The 21,056-nt window shown below is 54.1% G+C and overlaps 1 long non-coding RNA gene across 1 annotated transcript; it reads left to right on the top strand.

Annotated features, from left to right (window-relative positions):
• The first annotated feature begins 11,407 nt into the window (after positions 1 to 11,407).
• On the top strand, positions 11,408 to 16,607 carry LOC123352073. Its single transcript, XR_006574103.1, has 3 exons — positions 11,408 to 11,466; positions 12,006 to 12,220; positions 16,372 to 16,607. It is a non-coding gene; the product is annotated as an uncharacterized LOC123352073 (long non-coding RNA).
• The last annotated feature ends 4,449 nt before the right edge of the window (positions 16,608 to 21,056 follow it).

The following is a 21,056-nucleotide window of genomic DNA, read 5'->3' as shown; positions in this document are numbered from 1 at the left end:
CCAGATCCCCACTCAGCCCTCCCCACCCCCCCATCTGCTTTGGTTTGTTTTCCCACCAGCTCCACTATCAAGTGCTATTTATAAAGCCCCCTCCTCCCCCGAACGCTCTTAGATTTTAAATTACTTCGTTTAAAATAATAAGAGGAATGTATCTCCCCAGCAGTGCGACGCGCTGGCTATTGGCCAGGCGACGACAATCGAAAGCAGGTGTCCCTGGCTGGACGGATCGCAGCCAAACAAGGCCAGGAACTGAGCGAACCATGCCAATTTCCCCTCTCCCTTCCTGCAGCCAGGCCCAGAGCAGAGGGCTAGATCCTCGGCTGGTGGGAATCAGTGCAGCCCCGCGGATTTACCCCAGCTGAGATCTGGCCCAGAACCTCTGGCCCCCGTTTGCTCTGGTTGTTCTTTAGCTGTCCAGGCTAATGGGGAGCTGTAGCCGCGTCTGCCCTTAGAGGGCAAAACTGGCAGCTGCGCTGCGCGGGCTGGGTTGTTATTGTAGGGTTGCGCCTCAGGCTGAGCCTGTCTGTTTTCGTAGGCTCATCCATCAGTGCAAGGGGTGAACACACCAGCTTGTTATCATCAGACTACTCATGAGTGCAGGGGCCATGAACCAGTTTGTTTTCATAGGGCTTTGCCTCAGTGATGGGGCTGGTTTGTTATTGTAGGGTCAGTCAGTGCAGGGGCTGTGCATGCTGGTTTGGTATTGGAGAGTCGGTCAGTGCAGGGGCTCTGCATGCTGGTTTGGTATTGTAAGGTCAGTCGGTGCAGGGGCTGTGCATGCTGGTTATTGTAGGGTCAGTCGGTGCAGGTGCTGTGCATGCTGGTTATTGTAGGGTCAGTCGGTGCAGGGGCTGTGCATGCTGGTTTGGTATTGTAGGGTCAGTCGGTGCAGTGGCTGTGCATGCTGGTTTGGTATTGTAGGGTCAGTCGGTGCAGGGGCAGTGCATGCTGGTTTGGTACTGGAGGGTCAGTCGGTGCAGGGGCTGTGCATGCTGGTTTGGTATTGTAGGGTCGGTCGGTGCAGGGGCTGTGCATGCTGGTTTGGTATTGGAGGGTCGGTCAGTGCAGGGGCTCTGTATGCTGGTTTGGTATTGGAGGGTTGGTCGGTGCAGGGGCTGTGCATGCTGGTTTGGTATTGGAGGGTTGGTCGGTGCAGGGGCTGTGCATGCTGGTTTGGTATTGGAGGGTCGGTCGGTGCAGGGGCTGTGCATGCTGGTTTGGTATTGGAGGGTCGGTCGGTGCAGTGGCTGTGCATGCTGGTTTGGTATTGTAGGGTCAGTCGGTGCAGGGGCAGTGCATGCTGGTTTGGTACTGGAGGGTCAGTCGGTGCAGGGGCTGTGCATGCTGGTTTGGTATTGTAGGGTCGGTCGGTGCAGGGGCTGTGCATGCTGGTTTGGTATTGGAGGGTCGGTCGGTGCAGGGGCTGTGCATGCTGGTTTGGTATTGGAGGGTCGGTCGGTGCAGGGGCTGTGCATGCTGGTTTGGTATTGTAGGGTCGGTCGGTGCAGGGGCTGTGCATGCTGGTTTGGTATTGGAGGGTCGGTCGGTGCAGGGGCTGTGCATGCTGGTTTGGTATTGTAGGGTCAGTCGGTGCAGGGGCTGTGCACGCTGGTTTGGTATTGTAGGGTCATCAGTGTTGCACAGGGAGGATGCGCTCTAGGGCCAGCAGAGGTAGCTTTGCTGCTCCCTTGCTGGAGTTCTGTTTCAAAGGCGAGCGGTGGCTCACCGTGCATCGCCTTCGCCTCTTACCGCGCGGCTGATTAATATTCTGCGGCGGGAGGCCCAGCTGTCACAGCAGAGGACTGCAAGTGAAACGAGTGGGCTCCGGAGGATTGGCCTGGGAGCGTCCCGAGTTCATAAATAATCCGGGACTCACTGCTCCTTCTTAAATATTTGAAGCAGAGTTTTTCCAAAGGCAGTTTAAGTGCTCCGTGCATAATTCTGTATTTAATGGCACTTCAAATAAACGAAACGGATTCAAATCCTGGCGTGGGATTCAGAGGGACTGGCAAAGGAACAGCCTCAAACCAAGAAACTCCCACCCCATTAGCGTAGCTAGGCCTAGATAAACATTGGTTTGTTATTGTAGGGTCTCCTGCTCAGTCTGGCTTTATTGTAGGGTAAAAATTGTCCCAACGTGCCCAAGCCTCATTTTCAAAAGTAACTAAGGCCAAGATACTCAAAGGTGTAGAGGTTCCTTATTCCCACTGATTTCACTGGGTGTTGACCCCCTAAATACACAGGAGTTAGACACCTAAATACCTGGGAGGAACTTGGCCTTCGCGCTTTTGAAAATGGGACTTAGGCACTTTGGAAAATGTGACCCTGTCTAGTGACTCGACCGCTGGACTGGGAGTCAGGCCCCCCGGGTTCTAATCTTGGCTGAGCCACATTTGTTCACTGGAAATGATCTGCCCCACGCAAATGTCCATTTTCATTCCAATTTTCAGTTTGCCGACCAGGGCAAATTCAACCGAACAGCATCGTGTTGAATCAACCTTGCCAACCCCAGCACGGCTCCGTTCGGCGTTCAAACGGCATTTCATTTTGCTCTTTGGCTGTGGAAAACCGTTGGTTTAACCATTTCACGTGGGGGAGTTTTCGATTTTTTTTCATCTACTTTTTCCAATGGAAGAGGGGGGAGGTTAGAGTCGGGACGGGAAACACTTTCTGACACTTTTTTGAACCGAACAACATGTGAAGAAGATTACGAGGCCAGAAGGGACCACTGGGCTCATCTAGCCTGATGTCCTGTGTTACACAGGCCAGAGACCTGCCCCCCCAAATTCTAGACTGTAAAACGGCCAATGAGAGCTACTTTCTCTCCTTTTCATAACTTCCCCCAACCTTTCTCCAGTGGCAACAAGAGACAAGGCCGTATAAACCCCGAAGCCCCAAACCAATATGGAAACGGACGATTTCGATTTCCCAAAATGAAACATTTTAAAGCCGAAACAAAACCAGAAATTTGTCCCTTCCTAGCGGACTGCCATTGCGAAATGTTCCTTTTCCTGATGTTCCACAATAAACTGGGGTTTTCCCGTGGGAAAATCTTGCAGGGGGATTTTTTCCAGTGTCCCAGCTGGCTCTGACACTGGCCTGCAGGGTGACCATAAGCACTTACGCGCTCCAGGCCTCAGTTTCCCCTGCCGCCTTTTATTTACATGGTGAGGCCCAGATCCTCAAAGGTAACTCACATGCACCTTTGAGGCTCTGGGCCTAAGAGCTTTGTCTCTCGCTCTGTGTCTGGCAGAGCCCAGCACCAGCAGCGTGGAAGCCTGAGCTCAATTGGCGTTACCGTAATACACCTAATTGTTTTCTCCGGAGGGCTGGGCTGGTGACACACATTTCCTTTGTATTTTTAAGAATGAACAGCAGGGAAAGACCTGCCTGGAGGAACCTCGGCTGTTTCCCAGGGCCTGGGGATCCCAGGGAATGAGATGTGGTTTATGCCACTGTTTTTCCAATCCGGTCCGGATTTGATTCAAAGCCATCAGACCCGAGTCTCTGCTGCAGGGCCCGATTTTCCTGCGCCCTGCCCCTTGGGCACTCAGTTACACCCGAGCCCAGTGGGTGGGAAAAGCCACCCGAGCCAGTGGCTGGCTGTCCAGGCTGCACTGCACAGGGCAGGGGAGAACCGGGCCCTTCCCGAGCTTGCTGCTGAGACGAGTTTGCAGGGTCTCATCCCAGTTCCCCGCGCACACAGGCCAGTGGCACCCAGCCGTCACTCCAGCTGGCTCCTCACGGACAGCCCCAGCAGAGGGGCCAAGGATCCAAGGGGACGCAGAGGCCAGCTGCCCTTGTGCCTCACTAAGGGGGTCCAGCAGGGCAGCGGGTGGGGCAGACGGAGGCATCCAGCCGGCAGAGCCCTCGCTGGAGATGCAGCTGCAGGGAAGAATGGCCGGGCCAGATTAACTCCCTGGCCTGGACGGGGTGTCACTGAATCCCCATTGTGCAACCTCCCCCCCCAGCATCCTGTGACACCCCTCGCCCCGGCACCACCTACCTGCAGGAAGCACTGCTGTGAATGCAGCTCCTTAGGACTGCAAGGCCCATTCATCGCCCAGCCGGGGAAGGAACTGCTCCGAACAATGCCCCCACACGGGGAACAATGCCTGGGCCCCAGGCACCCGGCAGCCGGGCTGAGACCCATTGTCAGAGCTGATCTGGGAGAAACGGGGATGTGGGGGGAGCCTGGTACAACTCTGCTGGGCCCCCCATGAGCCTGGGCTCAGCTACTTGCCTCTGCAGCTCTCCTGGGCCCCGTGCACTGAATGCACCTGAGGGCTGGCGCAGCCGTGGGGACCTGTCTGTTGCTGGGCAGGGCTAGGCGTGTGTGTGTACGTGTGAGTGTGAGGGGGGTGTGCCTTCACGCCAAGTCCCAGGTGCGCTGATGGGGGTTGGGGACCCTAGAATTGTGGAGATGCGGGTGTCCGTGGCTCTGTCTGCACTGCAAAAAAAGGGGGCTCTTAACTGGGGGCTCGCTCACCCAGTGCCCATAGCAACGCTTGGCTTTTAGCTTGGGTGAGCGGCACAACTGCCCTCGCCCCCGCCCCAGGCTGCCCGACAGTCTGGCCCTGGCGCTGTAGCCGGCGTTCAGAACACCCCTCTGTGTGTGAGCGGGGCTGGGAGGACGGGTTTGTCTGTGGGTGTGTCGCTGTGTGGGTGTCTGTTGGGGGGGCGGAGTGGGGGCAGAGGTGTTGGTGTGTGCGGAGCTGGGTATTTCGTGGCTCTGAAAGGAAGGGGGTGTGGATGCGGAAGTGTCAGAGAGGGGAAGGGGGGGTGTGTGTATGTGTGTGTAGCTGGGATGCAGGGGTGTTTGTGTAGCTGGGATGCGGGGTGGGGTAGAGCTGGGGTGCAGGGGGGTGTGTGGAGCTGGGGTGCAGGGTGTGTGTTTTGAGCTGGGATGCAGGGTGTGTGTGTGGAGCTGGGGTGCAGGGGTGTGTGTTGAGCTGGGATGCAGGGTGTGTGTGTGGAGCTGGGATGGACAGGTATGTGGAGCTGGGATGCGGGGGTGTGCGTGGAATTGGGATGCAGGGTGTGTGTGTGGAGCTGGGATGCAGGGGGTGGGGGGTGGAGCTGGGATGGACGGGCATGTGAAGCTGGGATGCCGGGGGTGTGTGGAGCTGAGATGCGGGGGGGGCGTGGAGCTGGGATGTGGCGGGGGGGTGGAGCTGGGATGCAGGGGGTGTGTGGAGCTGAGATGCGGGCGGGGGGGTGGAGCTGGGATGCAGGGGGTGTGTGGAGCTGGGATGCGGGCAGGGGGGGATGGAGCTGGGATGTGGCGGGGGCGTGGAGCTGGGATGTGGCGGGGGGGTGGAGCTGGGATGCAGGGGGGGGTGGAGCTGGGGGGGGATGTATGGGGAGTGCCATCAGGCCTGTTGCACCAGGATTTTGCACATCTGGGGCAGAAGGTGTCAGCTGTTCAATAGATGCCCCAGCGATACCCGGGAATGGCAAATCCTGTGCCCGGGGCGGGGCTGTCACGCGGAGGAATAGGGTGGTATCCCTTTAAATCGCCTGCGAGCCTTCTAGCCGCACTCACTGTGCTCCTTGGTTTAGAAGCTGCCAGGTGCCAGCCAGAGCCGCGGTGTGACTAGGCCTGGCACATTCGGCTGTAGGTGCTACAATCAGCCATGTCCCTCCCCCTTACCCAGTGCTGGGCCGCCACAGATTTCAAAGCGCTTTGCCACGGAGCTGGGTATCGTCATACAAATGGGGAAACTGAGGTACAGAGCGGGGCCGTGACCTGCCCAAGGTCACCCAACAGGCCAGAGCCAGGACTTAGAGCCCACCCACCCCCACCCCGGTCCTAGGACCCTATCGCCTAGACCAAGCCAATAAACGATGGCTTGTCTGGCGCCTTCCTGTCCTAATGATGATGTAGGGAACTAACCCCACAGTGTGTGGGGGGGGGAGGGGGCGGCTAGCCCGGGTTTCAGCCTGGCCTGGATTCTGGGAACTTTTATTTGCCCTGCTCCTAGAACAAATCCCCGCTGCATTTTTTAAATGATTTTGGGCCAAACCTTGGTGTCTTGCTAGCACACCCTGGCGGTGAGGCCTGTGTATTACGTGCTCGAGTGGCTCCACGCCAGCCCTTAGCCACATCACACTATGGCTGGCGGCCTGGCCGACGTGGCTCCCCCGGCGGCCTCGTGCCGGGCTGTGCTGGGAGACAGGCCGCTGGAGGCCGACTGGCCTGATCTGGCAGCGGGAGCTTAGCTCGGGCAGCCAGCAGCTTCCCCGTCACCCCCTGCCTTGCACAACCCCCAAACGAAGACAGCCCGAGGCAGGAGTCTGCTCCTTGGCTCTGCTCCTGCCTGCGGGGAGATTCAGCCATCCCTTCCGTGCCACATGCACGAGATCCCGGCGTGTGTCATGGGCAGGGCCAGTGGCAGATCGATACCTGTACACAAATGCACACACCCACCCGCATAAATGTACACCTGCCCCCCCCGACACACACACACACACAAAACCCCTCCTGTCACACACGTGTTCCTCACACATCCCGGGGCATAGCCAGGCCGCTGCTCTGGGTCGATGGGGTCATGCAGGAGCAGCCCCAGGTACTGAGGCTGCACCGGACTCAGCCGGGAGCTCGTGAGCCAGGCCCTTGGAAGGAGTTTTGCCATAAAAGGAGCAACGTCCTTGTTCCAACAGCCTCCCCTAGTGGCTAACGCTGGCTTAGGAAGTGCTCGCCCATCGAGCTCGGTGGACTCATTGCACCGTAGCACCGACGGATGGATTTTTTCTGCATGTGGCATATCCCTGGGGGGATGGAGCAGTTTGCTCTGCAGTCACCGCCCGCTGGTTTAGTTATTGATCTATCGATCGTGCACCGTGTTACGCTCTCTGCATCGACTGGGAACAGTTCTCTGCCCATGTTCCCTGGCTGCTTTCTGTGTCACCTCAACCGTTCCACCGCCAGCTGGGGCATCGTGGCTTGACTCAGGGAAGGAGGGCAGAGCCCGGTGGCCTGTTGCTTGGGTGAATACTGGAAGAGGGAGGTGGGTGTCTGTGTGCATTTGTGTGCATGTGTGTATGCACGCATTTGTGTGTGTGCGCATGCATTTGTGTGTGCACGCATTTGTGTGTGTGTGTGTGCATGTATTTGTGTGTGTGCGCATGTGTGTATGCACACATTTGTGTGTGTGCATTTATATTCGTGTGTGTGCATGCATTTGTGTGTGTGCATTTATAGTTGTGAGTGTGCACATGTGTATGCATATTATGTGTGTGTGTGCGTTTATATTGTTGTGTGTGTGCCCACATTGGTGTGTGTGAGCATGCACGTCTGTGCGTGCGCATTTGTGTGTGTGTGTGCATGCATTTCTGTGTGTGCTTATTTCTGTGTGTGAACTGATGTGTATGTGCACGCATTTGGGTATGTGTGCATTTACGTGTGTGCACATACGTTTATGTAAGTGCGTGCGCATTTGTGTGTGCCTGTGCATTTATATGTGTGTGTGTGTGTGTGTGCATGCCTGTAAATCTGGTAACAATTATTGCAAGCTCTCCGGGGCTGTGACTGTCTCTGTTCTCTGCCTGTACAGCGCCTAGCGCAATGGGGAGCTGCTCCATGACTGTGCTACCATAATACACAATTAATACTAATAACGGGATGTGTTATGATAGCACCTGGTCCTGAGGAGCAAAGCGGAAAATTGTGCCGATTCTGCCAAATAATTCGGCTTCCTCCTGGCTAGAGGCATTTCAGAGGGACCTGACTAAGCCAGGCGAACGGGCAGGACAATGGCAAAAAATATGGCGTCGGCCAGTAATAGAGGTCAGAAGGAACCATCTGAGTGAGGCACATGCCGACCGGGTTCTCAGTGTGCTGTGGAGGTAGGAGAACGACTGGGTGTTACTACAGACAGCTCAGTGGAAACCTCTGCCCCGCCCCGGCCAACCAAACAACCCAAGCCTTAGGCTGTCAAAGGATTAAAATACAAACCATTGTCTACTCCCATTATGGCAGCCAGCGGATCACTGTGACCGGCAGTGCTGGGTTGGGTTCTGAGAGCCCCGTGTCAATTAGAATTGTTTAATTATGGTCACACATCCCTGTCTTAGAGAAACCAGAAGTAGGGGATCAGAGAGGAGTGATGGAAACAATCAGCAGCCCCAGGCAGTCAACATGCTTTAGCCCACAGGGCAGCAGACTGGGAGCCAGGCCACCTGGGTTCTAATCCTGGCTCTGCTGCTGAGTGAGTCACTACCCCTCTCCGTGCCTCAGTTTCCCCTCATGCCCTTTGTCTCTTTATACTGTGAGCCCTTTAGGGCAGGCACGATCTGTTAGCATGGAACGTACGTATGTATGTACAGCACCTAGCACCTTGGGGGGCGTCTGGGGGCTGTTGGGTCTGATTAACACTAACCTGTTCCCCGTGGTTGGTCCTTCCCTGGTAGTTCTGTATGGGCTCTCCATAGCCCTGGCAGACTCTGGTGGCTTCTCCGCTCCCGTGACATTGGTGGAACCTTCAGACCCAGCCTACGACCCGCAACATTCACCATTTCCAGCCAGAGGGAGAATTTGGTGGGCCAACAGGTCCCCCTCGTGGCCAGACCAGCTCAGCACGTGCTCATTGGCACGGACTCGCTGATGTCTGTTAGTTCTAGCCAGGTACCGTAGCCCCCAGAGCCCCGAAGCCAATTCAGGACCCCGTTGTGCCCAGCGTGAGAGACGGCCCCAACCCTGACAAGCTCCCAGGCTCAGCAGACAAAGGGAGAAAGAGGTTTGTCACAGGCAGAGCCAGGATCAGACTCCTAGCGGGTGGACTCTCTGTGGCCCATGCTGCTGCTCAAAAGGACCTGTTCCTGTAGGCCCCGCTTAACCGGTAGCCCCAGCCAGGACGTAGTGGGATGCTCCATCCAACATATATCCTGGGGCTCGGGCCATTCTTCCAGGGCTTCTAAACGCTAATCTTCTAGCTCAATCAGTCGAGGTTCATTTACTCAGCTCTGAAGACCCTGAGTTTGAATACATTGGCACGAGTGTGGTTGCTATTTTTTATCGTCTGTATTCGGGCAGCACCTTCCCCAGTCATGGCCCACGACCGCAGTGTGCCAGGCGCTGTACGAACACAGCACCGAAAGACACTGCCCGCCCCAAAGAGCTAAACGCCTGGTCCCCGCGGCTGTTCAGAAACCATTTTTGCAGCCCCAGCCCTAGTGAATTTCCTTCCCTTGCCTCTGATCTCTCCAACCTTCATTTGTTTCGCTCAGCGCAGACCAGCCGCCAGAGCCAACCTGCGCGGTTTGCTTCAAATGCCCCAAAGCTGATCATTTTGTTGTTTAAAATGGAAGATTTATTTGAATCTCTTCCTCCAGCCCCTGCACGCACCCCCGCTCACCCAGGGGCAAATCAATGTTCTCTTCTGCTCCTAGGAGCACATACTGTGATAGATGCAGCGTGCAAAGTAATTGGGATAAATGGCAGATGCAAAACCCCCTTAGGAAGCTGAAATCTGTACTGGGCTGGGCACCAGGGGCTGCTAAATTCTAAGCGAGTGCAGTGCTCTTGGCTCTGCGCCACACTGGAGCAAGGAAGTGACGGGATGAATGTCTGCGCTTTTGAGGGTAGCTTGTCTCCAAAGGATCCCGAAGCCCTTAGGACGGGATTGCCAAAAGGGCCTAAATCCCATTGCCCCTTGGAAAATCCAGCCTTGCTGAGCTGCTGGGCCATCTCCGCGGCAGTGCAGTGCATCTCTGCGGCGGGATGTGGCCGGCGTTTCATAGCGCACAGTGACCCTTTGGGACAGGAAGTGAAAAGGAGCTGATTGGCGTGGGGGTGCTGGGGGATGAAATGGATGAGCAAGGCTGGAATTTGGGTGGGATGCTGTGATGAACCCTGAGTGCGGTGGAAAATCCTCCCAGGCCTTTAATGCTGATTAGTGCCAGCTGCACGCTAATTGCTTCCCAGAAAGACGGGTGACCAGGCCCTTGATCTGATGAGCTCACAATATAAACATACTGCAGTAGATCAATATTGTCACAATTCAGGGCAACCGCCCCTGTGTTTCCCTTTTATAGTCCAACGCGGGCAGCCACCAGCCAGGTTCTAACTCTCCTGGTTGAGACCCGCGTCTCTCTCCCTCCTGACCAGGCTTCCCAGCTCCCTGATTAGACTGTGGATTCAGCAGCCAAATCCGACTGTCTCAGCAAACCTGCTCTGCCTTTCTGCTCAGAGACGGTGACAGGGTAATTGCTGCAGCTAGCAGGTGCCGCCCAACCTTTCTTGTACAAGCCCAGGTATTCGTAGGGTGGAAGCACTACAGAGAAAACAGTAAAAGAACATACACACACGCTAATCAGCTCACCAGAGATCCCTGCAAGTGTCTCCCACAAGGGCTCTGCCGGGCGAGGCCTCCATAAGGCGTCTCTGGTGTGGTCACAGGTTCATCCCAGCCTCAGCTGCGAACTAGCACCTAGTCTTATGGGGCCTCAGTGGGCCCACTCGTTCCAGCCCGTCTCTAAGGATTGGGGCCCTCTGCGGACCATTTGCTGCGTGTATTGGGGCCGATCTATAGTGCTAACCCCATCTTGCCTAGTGGTTAGGGCAGCGTGCTAGGATTGCAAACCTGGTTTCAGTTCCCACGTCTCCCTCTGAGCTGCTGGGTGAACTGGGGCAAGTTGCCCTCCCCTCTCTGTGCCTCAGTTTCTCCATCCTTTAGCAAGAACGTTGCGATCTAGGAATGAAAAGTCTCCTGGTGCAAACCTGGTGCACTTACAGATGAGATCACATTGCTTCAAGCATGGAAGGTAACGAAACCAGGAAAACCCAGGGTACAACAAACACGGCTGGGATTTAAACAGCCATCGCCAACGCAGCGAATGAGCTGAGAAACGGACGCAGAAGGGGGAAGCATTTGAAATCAATAAGCATCAGAAAAGACTCCGTCCCCTCCCAAGAAAAAGAGGGGAGTGGGGCTCCCACAGGAGAGGGGAGAGGGATCGGCAGCTGGGGGGGGTGAGGGGGTTCAGAAGCCAAGTGGGACAGCTGCACTCCCATGGGATGGGGAAGGGTGATCAGCAGCCAGGAGCTAATTAATGATCCTTCTCCATCCTTGCTAAGCTCCAACTTTTATTCCCATGATGCACTGGGGATTTGGTGGGGCCCAGATGACTAAGGGTTCTGGGGTTTGTGCCCAGATGCCAGGGTGATGGGCGTGGAGGTGTCACTAGAAATGGCTGGGTAGAGTCAGGGGGGAGGGATAGCTCAGTGGTTTGAGCATTGACCTGCTAAACCCAGGGTTGTGAGTTCAATCCTTGAGGAGGCCACTTAGGGATCTGGGGCAAAAACTGGTCCTGCTAGTGAAGGCAGGGGGCTGGACTAGATGACCTTTCAAGGTCCCTTCCAGTTCTAGAAGATTGGTATATCTCCAATTATTATTAAATTCCAAGGCTCCGGTTCCCACTCTCGCTCGCACCACGGCCAATCGGGAGCCAACACAGGGATGTGGGGTGAGCGGGAGGAGAACCACCAGGCACTGCCCCCCACCCCAAGCAGGCTGCTGCTGCAGGGACACCCCCCCACACCCCAGCCCAGATGCTGCTGCCGGGGGCTCCCTGCCACCCTACGAGGCAGCTGGCAGAGCCAGGGATGCCCTGGGCCCCGCGCAGAGCCCCCTACACGTTCAGCCACTTGGCACCACCCACCCAAGGGCTGGCAGGTCTGGGCGCAGCCTAGGGCACCACCAGGGCAGCCCCGTCCCTCCAGCACTGGCCACTGGCACAAAGAGTGGGCAGGGACCCTGGCTCGGGCATCACCAGATTAGTAGTGAATGAATTACCGTGGGCGTCGCTATAGATACTGGTTGCCATGGGCAACTGCTTCAAAGCATCCGAGGCATCGCTGTGCGCATGAGATCGAAGGCGATCAAGCCGGGGTCTCTGAGAAATGGGCAGAGGGGCATGGCTGGGAGATCAAGGGGGCCCGGGGGCCGATGTGGGCCAAGGGAAGGGCTAAGCTTTGGGGACCTTCTCTGGCCTGTGTCATCCAGGAGATCAGACTGGACGAGCACAGTGGTTCCTTCTGGCCTTGGAATCCGTGAATCTATGAACCGAACCCGTCCCGTGTTGAGCAGCCGGCGCCGTCTCCATACAACACTCTGCGGCTTGGGCAGGCCATCCCCGCTGCTCGGCATCGCTGCCAATGCAGAGCCCCTGGCCGGGGTGGCGAGGGACTGTGCCGCACATGGAGTTCTGCACACCGGTGGTATGTACCAGCAGTGCCCGCAACTGGTTCTTCCTGGGGTGTGTGGCTCTTTCCTGAGCCCCGACTCCGCTCGGCTCTTGTGCAGGGGGCGGGATGGAGAGGGGCAGGATGCTTGATCTGGGAGATGCTCATACAGAGAGATGCTCCGGAGTGGGACATAGTCACCGATCTTCCCAACTTCCAGGGTGTGCTGTGTGTACAGGGGACAACTTGGTGTCCCTCATACAGCATGTGTGTGTGTGTGTAGCTCTAGAACAGGGGGAGGGGTGCATGATTCAGATATAATGTACCTGTGGGGAAAGGTACATGTCTGCGTGTAACGTGTGTATAATGTGTTTCTCTGTCTGCATAGGTATGGATACACACACACTCTATACATGTACTGTACTGTATATAGTATAATGATAGAGAAGGGGTGTGAGTGTATATATATATATAGAGAGAGAGAGAGAGAGAGAGGCTATTTGTCCATACTTTGTATTAACCGGAGAAGTGTGTGTTTGTGCAGGCTATATGTGTGTCTATATCCAGTACTGATGGGGAGAGTGTGTGTGTGTGTGTGTGTGTGTGTGTGTGTGTGTGTCCCCTGAACTGATGGGGAGAGCCCGGACTGGACCACAGAGGATGGATCACTCAATAATCGCCCTCTTCTGTTCATTCCTGCTGAAGCCCCTGGCACCAAGCACTGTCAGAGACAGGAAGCGGACCCAGGATGGTCGTTATTACGTTACAATGATAGAGCAAAGACAGAGGCAGTGAGACTTATGGGACATCAGCACAGCAGCTGGATAGACGTACGTGCACCCGCTCTGGCTGAGCTAGCATCCTGAAAACAGCAATGTAGGCCGAGGTGGCACAAACAGCAGGAGTGGCTGTCTGCCTGAGTATATACCTAATGTCTCGGATGGGATCCTACGCAGGGCGACTAGCTCCTCCCACTGCTCACACCACGGCGGCTGCCCTACCATTCTTTAAACACAATCAGAGCTAGCGCAGGCATGTCTCTTCGAGCTGGAAATGATCCCTCCAGCTCGACATGCCCATAGGCTGCGGGGAGCTATCGCTGCCACTGGTCTGACTTAGGAGCCAAAGGCTCAGCCATACTTAGAGCGGGTGGCAATCTAGGGCTGCCCAAGGACTGCTAAGCAATGACACGGGGAGGGGCTACCTGGATCTGAAGGCACCGAACCCCAAGATGGACCAAGATCAATGGGGTAAGATGAGCGAAAGGAAAAGGGGATTATCGACTGTTATGGCCGCTCCTAGGGTGCTCATGACATCACACCCGAACACTGAAAATCAGGCCAGACTCCCTGACGGGGACAGGTATAAAGCTGCAATGTTATAGCAACTAGAGCCACCCCCAGTGGGATCAGAGCCCCATTGGGGTAGGTGCTGCAGAGACACAGAGTGAGAAACAGTCGCTGCCCCAAAGAGCTTACAGCACCAAATAGTCATAGAATGGGAGGGGAAACTGAGGCACAGAGAGCCGACCGGAGCCAGGTGACCCAAGTCATTGGCCAGCGTTCCACTCACTGGAGCACACTTCCTAGGTAAGCAGCAGGCACCCCATCACTAGAGACTGCTACACTGCATGGAACCCATCCTGCACTGACCAGCTGGGAACAGGACAAGCTCTGGCCTGGCAGAGACCTCTCCTCTGGCACAGCAACGCTTTGCTCGTCTCTAATCCCTTCCAGCCAGAGGAGCTCGCAGCAACTAGCAGCTGGGCTGTGAAGAGAATCTTGATGGAGAGGCAGCATGGCCTAGTGGGGAGGGCACTAGTCTGGGACGCAAGAGATTCAGGCTCTATTTGGGACTCCGCCACCGAGCTGCTGCGTGACCTTGTCCAAGCCACTTCGCCATCTCTCCCTCATTTGTTCATTTATCACTCCTAGGACCCGCAGTCTTGGATCAAGACCCCATTGGTGCGAGGCATCGCCCAGACACCCAACGAAACTTACGTTGAAAACTCTTTGGGGCGCTCTCATTTTCTGCACCTAACGCACCTGATGCAACGGGGTCCTGATCTTGGCTGGGGATTCTCAGTAATGTTTCAGAACCATCTTCTGGGCTAGCATCCTTCCCCCTCCCCCTGTGCAGAGACAGGCCTGGGAAATTGCAGCTGTGCTTGAGCCAAGCCCCATTTTTCCCTAAGGCGCTGTTAGGAGAGTTAACAAGTGTAGGGAAAATTACCAATCAAACCTTTAAGAACCCTGCTTTCAGGGTGATGGGACTAGCTGCTCTGGAATCTGGAATTCTGTGCAGGCATCCGTGACTCATTAATCTCTGGCTGAGGATGGATTGACTCATTGGCTGGTGTTTGTTGACCGTACACAAAATCGCTTGTGCAGGTTGTAATTAAGGGCCTGATCCTGCAGTCTTTCCTCGGGCATCCTGCAAGCTGCAGGATTTGAGCCAATATTTGGTACCATCAGTGCAAAGCCTGCCGGATTTCTAGCAAGGATCAGATCCTTATAATGCCTCCATGGCCTTTGGGAGGGGCCCAGCCAGTGCGTTCTTACACTAAGGCAGTTGTTTGCGGTGTCCGGGGCTGCACAGATGTCGTCATTTCTTTATTAGGGGTATGACAGTAGCAACTAGAGACCCTAATCAAGAAACAGCAGCCCCATAGGTGCCAAATTTTCCTGGGGCTGGTGGGTGCTCGCCTCGGACCCCGCCCCCATTCCAACCCCTTCCCCAAAGTCCCCACCCCAACTCCACCCCATCCCTGCCCCTATTGGATGACTCCACCAAATCCCGGCCCGGGCCCTGCCTCTTCCCCCATTCCTCCCCCCTCCCTTCCAGCGCTTGCTTCCAGCAAGTGCTTGGAGCTAGGGGGAGAAGCGGGGACACAGCCTGCTTAGGGGAGGAGGCAGAGCGGAGGTGAGCTGGGTGGGGGGAAGCTGCCAGTGGGTGCAGAGCACCCATCAATTTTTCCCCATGGTGCTCCAACCCCGGGGTGCTTATGAGCAGCCCTTGCACTAGCTCTGTACAAATATAAAAGGAAAATCTCTGTCCCAAACAGCTTCCAATCAGAGCTGGACCAATGCCTGAATTACTGGCAATTTTGACAAGTTGTGGGGACATTTCATTTCAGATCAGATGAAAAGGGAAATGTTCTGAAATTTCTGGCAAATTGTAAAGTTAAAAAAAACCATCAAAAAACATATTTTGCCTCAAATACGGTCCCAAGACCAACTGCCAGTTTCAAGCACTTTTATGTTCTTAATTTAAAATAAAATTAAAAGAAACTGACAAACAGAAAGGTGTTTTGAACCAAAAAAAATCAAAACATTTTGCAGGGGAAGGGATGTAACTTTATTTTGTTTTCAATGAACACTGTGACAAAAGCACCATGAACTCACAAAACAATTTGACCTGCTTCTTTTGCTGAAAAAGTTTTAGCTGAAAGATGTTTGTCCTGCTCTACATACCATCAACGCTGGGCCAAATTCCACCTCCCCAGGGCAGGGGAGTAACAAACCCAGAGAAGTGTCTGTCAGTAGTCAGGGAGAGGGGGGTCTGTGATATGTAGCTATAGGCCATTGTCAAAGGAAAGCTGAGGGAGACAGATGCCTCAAACCCACTGAATTGCCTTTTGAGTTGGGTGCCTAATGACTTTAGCACCTTTGCTCTCAGTCACAGAGGGGTGTGCTAGCCTATCGTGTGTGTGTGACAGCTGTGCAGAGAGCATGTCTGTGTGTGAGAGCCAGGCCTTGTACTATTATCAGGGGATAATGCACCCAGAAGATATCAGGGTGTTTTTTTCATACAGTTTAAGGCCATGTACCAAGGTAAAATCACCTCCCTATGTCTGCTCAGTCCTCCCATTTATACATCCAAAGAGCGCATTAGCGGGACACCGAGAGCACGTGGCCAGTGCTTGTCCACTGTGTCCCCTAGATCCTTTTCAGACTCTCTGCTTTCCAGCAGACAGCCCCCCACGCTGGAGGCATGGCCGGCCTTCCTTGATCCTCAGTGGATACCTTTGCATGTGGCTGTATTAAAAGTTTGTTGGAAAGGGCCCAGTTTACCAAGCGATCCAGATTGCTCCGTGTGACTGACGTGGACTCACTAGTATCCACCGCTACATCAATCTTTGCGTCATATGGAAATTTTACCAGCAGTGATTTTATATTTACTTCCAGATCATTGATGCAGCTGTTGAAGAGCACTGGGCCTAGTGCAGATCCCTGCTGAACCCCCTCCACTCTGCCAGTGACCCAGTTCTTAATCCATTGGACTTTTGCCAGATGTATATTGTATAGGGCTCGTTTCGTAATCAGAATGTGGTGCTGTACTAAGTCACACACCTTAAAAAAGTCTGTCTATTACATCTACGCTGTTACCTGGAGAGCCAAACCCGTACGCTCCTCAAAAGATGAAATCAGGTTTGTTTGGCATGAACTATTCTCCATAAAACCATGCTGAAGAGTATTAATGGTCCTGCTATCCTCTAACAGGGTAGCAGTTGAATCCTGTATTAAGTTTTCCATTATTTTGCCCAGGGCTGAAGCCAAGCTAACCGACTGGCCTACCCGGGTCATTCCAAGTAGCACACTCCCAGTCTTCTGGAATTTCCCCGCTGTTCCAAAATGTATTAAACAGCAGCAGGCCAAAGAACTCCTCTGAGACCTTAGTGTCTCCCACTGCCAGGCTGCCACGAAGGAGGCTGCGTGGCCTACTGGATAGAACAAGGAATTCCCAGCTCTGTCATAGGGTGATCTTGGGCAAGCCACTTTCCCTGTGCTGTGCCTCAGTTTCCCCATCTGCAAAAAAGAGGGATAATGATACTGGCCCTCCAAGCAAAGCTCTTTGCTGCTGAAAGGTGCCAGATAAGAGTGGGGGGATTAGAATTGAGGGAGTACGTAGGCAACTCTAAATTACCCAGCGGGAATGGCCATGATGAGCTATTACCCCTAGTGGGGTGGAGGAAGCCAGGAAACCCCACCAATGCCCCATTTCCTCCCCCCAGCCACACCTCTGCCCCAGCTGCTGGGCTGGGAGGTAGCAGAAGGGCCATGATGGCTCCCTACACTGCAGCGATCCTTAGAGCTGGGTACCGGGCCACTCCCCACCTGTGGGGGGCAGAGGAAAAGGTGGGAGCCCCATTGCCTGGGCTGCTTGAAACCAGGCTGAGCAAAGCCCCGGGGGACTAACCTGTCCTAGGCCCTGGCTGAGATGGGGCTGCTTCGTGCCCTGGGGATCTAACAGTGAGAAGGTGTTTTCTGATTGCAGGCCCAGTAAGTAGCCAGTGACGACCCTCCGGGCCCGTCGTTCCTCACCATGGCAGAGGACGTCCTCAGCGCCACCCTGTCCGTGCCGGGAGACGCCCTGCCTGTGCCGGGAGCGGCCCTGCCCATTCCGACCCCGTCCCTGACCTTGGAGCAGAAGGCAGCCTTTGTCTTCGTCTTCTTCCTCTTCATCTTCCTGGGCCTTTTGATTGTCCGCTGCTTCCGGATCCTGCTGGACCCGTACCGCAGCATGCCCACCTCCACCTGGACGGACTACATGGAGAAAGACACTTCCGATTACCGCCTCCCCTGAGCAGAGGCCGGGGGCTGCAGGGGGCTCTTTTAACAAAGGGAGAGGAGAGATTCCCATGACCCAGGCAGCCCGGCCTGCATAGCTTGCCAGGACTCTCGCTTTCAAGGCAACAAGCTACCTGCACCTAGGAACACACCCTGGTGGTGGTTGCCCTGAGGTCAGAGCAAGCCCTTAGGCCTGTGTCACTGGCTGGAAGGATGCGACCGCAGGCACTGACCAGCAGCCCTCTCACTGCTCCACTAGGGAAAAAGGGAAGCTTTGTCCTTCGGTGAGGACAACAGGTGGTGCCTGAACTGTAGCCCTCACCCAGCTTACACAGGGCATGGTGCTCTCCTCGGCCTCTCCTTCCCAGTGGCGGCTGTGATGGCACTCGCTCTCGCAGCTCTGAGGTGGAGTGACAGATGCAGTCTGTAGACCTGTAGAGTCTCGCTGGCCCATGCAAGGTTAGGGAGGGACCTGGGAACGGCAAACGCTCCTGCATCTATCAGGGGACAAAATCTGGATGGGGGAGTTGGGCAGTTAGCAAGAAGCCACATAGTCATTGCACAAGGATGTGAGGAGTCAGCCGGTGGTGTTGAACCTAATCCAAAAGTCACATTCTAGCCTACAACCTGTCTTTGTGCAAGAATCACATGGATGGAGACGATGAAATGGGATAGGAATCAACCAGTCAAACCAGACAGCCGTTTCCACATTTGATTACCCTGGTACCTACTGAGGTCATCAAGGTCTAGAGGTCTAGGGACTTGCATCTCATCACAAGTCTCTGAGTAACTCTGATAATAGCTCCCTTCACTAATGAGCAACACCCTGTAACTTGATGATTAACTCCCAGGTGGTCCACAAAGTACTATCAAAGGCAACAAGTCTTGTTCTGGCCACAGGTTGGATGTATGCTGCACGGGCAGCAGCAGACGTGGCTTGGTTTCCCTCTTCCCAGCCCCATTTTTCACTCTTGGGTGGTCACCTTTGCTCTTCCGACTAGTCACAGTGAAATGTTGTGGGGTGGGGGGGGGTTAAGGCGTGGTTTTTATGTTTATTGACTACAGTTACAAATCACACATGGCCATCCTTTGCCTTGATGGTTTAACTCTTTTCTTATTTTTAAATCTGAAACCAGAAGTCAAATCCAGATGCTTAATAAAGTGCTGGTTGTTCTAAAGCTACCCCGCGCTCTTGGTTTGTAAAGAACGCATTTCAGCTCCCTTCCGACGTGGCGCTCCCAACCCCTTTACCAAGGTGATGTGTTATTTCACAGATGGGGAAGCAGAGAGAGATTGAAAGTGATGTACCCAAGGTCATGCGGTGAGAGCACGCCCTGGTCTTTGAACCTAGATTTCCTGGGTTTTACCCATTATATACCATGGAGGGGAAGAGAGGAGGAGAGATGGTTTTCATAACTTGTGCCCCGCATTGTACAGGAGCACTACATGGATATCAGCTAACACCCATGTGTGAGTACAGGGCTCCAACTGCAAGGCTGGGGCCTTCTGCTGGCTAGCTGAATCATTGGTTGGTAGTGATACATTCTTGCTTGCATTGCATTTCCAGAAACCACTCGGCTGTGAGGAGCAGTCACTGACTATTTGTGTGTGATTTTTTTTCCCCTTGAGTCAATCTTTTCCCTCCAACTGCTTTTTAAGACAGTGGTGGGCAACATTTACAATCCTTTTACAGTGTGAAGCTCAGTATGCCCTGGAAAATAAACAGCTGTTTAGCTACAGAAAATAGCACAGCCCAAGATGAATTTCTTTGTGTGCTAAATGCTGTTTCTTCACCTGACTCCAGAAGCTGGGGCTTTATGAGGGAATCTCAGCTTTAATTTTTTTACATCTATATTTTAAAAGGGAAGTTTCTAGCTCTCCTTATTCAGGAGAAATGCTGGAAAATGTGAGCCCTAACTGCTCAAAAACCACAAGGCAAATAAAAAGCTTCCCCCGTACAATTTAAAATCTCATTATTTTAAAGCCAGACAGATGATTTGAGAGGGCCTAACTCCTGGTTCTTGAAAGCTTGGGGTGGAAATGCAGTTGTACCGTTTAGCTACAAACCCATGCCTTAGAGGCAAAAGGTTCCCCATCAAATTACCAGTTGCCTGAGGCAGCCAAGATCATCCTTCGCGGAAAAGCACAGTTGACTGCATTTAATACTGGCAACATTTGTCTCTATCCAGAGGAATCTGGTCTTCTTTTGACCAGTGGACAGTTCTCTTCCCCCCCCCCCCCCGGACAAAGAGCAGCTGCCGCAAAGGGCAATTCATAGACGTTTAGTCCATGATTGGGGCTTGTAAGCGGTGCGGAATTTGGGTCAGTGCAGACACCCCACAAGAATTCTGGGGCAAATAGGTACAGGAGCACTACTTACCCTTCCTTGCCAAGGAGCGTATGAGTGGATCTGGGTTTAAGGGGCAGGGAGTGCTCCTGCAATCAATTGCCAGTGCTCCATGCAGGGGGTCTTGGGTCCCTACCCCTTTCCCCTCCTGCAGCTGCACTGACTCCAGTGGTGAGATGGGAAATGACAGTCTTCACTTCTGCCACCCACCCCCTGCTTCCGCTGCAGGAGAGCAGCCCGGAGGTTCCAGCTGATCTGCTCCTTAAATGTTGGTTCCCCTCCACTGCTGGATCCGACAGCCGTCTCCCGGATTCTGCGTGAATGGATGTTTGGACTGCAGAGGAAAGACAGCTTAAGACCAAAATATTAAGAACCATTTCAAACGCATTTGGGGTAGGACCCGTTACCATTCAGGACTTCTGGGGTGAGGTTCAATCCCAAGGTAAAGAGCCATGCAGGCTGCAGCAGCACCAAGCACCACCCTGGGACAAAGGCAGGTGCTTTACAGTAGAGAAACTCTAGAGAAAGCGCTATCACCTATTGACAAAATATGAAACAATGGTGAGGCTTGTCCTACCTATCCTCCCTCCACAACACGAGTCAGCCAGGCAGAAGAGGTGTGCAGACATACTGTAGGAGGAAGCCAAAAGCTTGATGCTGCCTATAGTGTTCGCAGTGAGCACTGGTTTCCTTGACATCTAGCCTGGTAACTGTTTGTACTGATGGAGGGACAGGAAAATGCCTAGATAAGCCACCCTGCGCTTTTCAGCTTCTGGCAGCAAGCTGCTACTCTTCCGTGGTTTCTCAAGAAAAATTATTTCTCAGTTGAACGTCTCCTAAGCTATTATAAATCAATGTGGCAGCAGAAGCAAAATGGATCATAACTACCCATAAAAATGTGTGGTGTTAGTCAATACTTCACTGCAAGAGAGGCAACACACCTGGAATTTTAAAG

This window comes from Mauremys mutica, chromosome 17 (genome assembly GCF_020497125.1).
Source record: "Mauremys mutica isolate MM-2020 ecotype Southern chromosome 17, ASM2049712v1, whole genome shotgun sequence".
NCBI classification, from domain to species: domain Eukaryota; kingdom Metazoa; phylum Chordata; order Testudines; family Geoemydidae; genus Mauremys; species Mauremys mutica.
This window is presented reverse-complemented; position numbering and strand designations above follow the sequence as displayed.